The sequence below is a fragment of the Penaeus monodon genome, chromosome 23 (assembly GCF_015228065.2).
Source record: "Penaeus monodon isolate SGIC_2016 chromosome 23, NSTDA_Pmon_1, whole genome shotgun sequence".
NCBI lineage: Eukaryota > Metazoa > Arthropoda > Malacostraca > Decapoda > Penaeidae > Penaeus > Penaeus monodon.
In genome coordinates this window covers 9493880-9494352 of record NC_051408.1, presented here as the reverse complement: position 1 = coordinate 9494352, position 473 = coordinate 9493880, and positions in this window count along the sequence as shown.

The window sequence follows — 473 nt, the reverse complement described above, 5'->3', positions numbered from 1 at the left end:
GCTCCTTAAGATGAAGAAAATTCTAGTGCAGGGCAGGAACCTCCGAAAAAATACAGCATTACTACAAATATTACAATAATGTTATACAAAGTCAGACAGAGAGTCTTTTCACAATGTTGCCTGTACTGTATTCTTTGGCAAAGCCATGCATAATACACAGACTTTCGTGACTCTGCATTGCCCCGAAAGAGAGTGTTTCATAGAAGTATTTTTATCGGGAACCATTAATCAAACAAACCATTATTCCCACAATCTAAACCTGCCAAATACGAACTCTTTTTCGTCTCCGATTACTGGTTTACAAAGCAAAGGTATATGTGCTCTCGGTACTCATATAACACAGGTTCTGACCATTACAGGGTTATGGGGTCTCTTTTTAAAATTATGACCCCAAACGGATAAACTTGTCACCAGTATAAAATTCTGGAATAGAATCACTGTAATGGCAATGACAGTTACAGAAGTAAAAACAA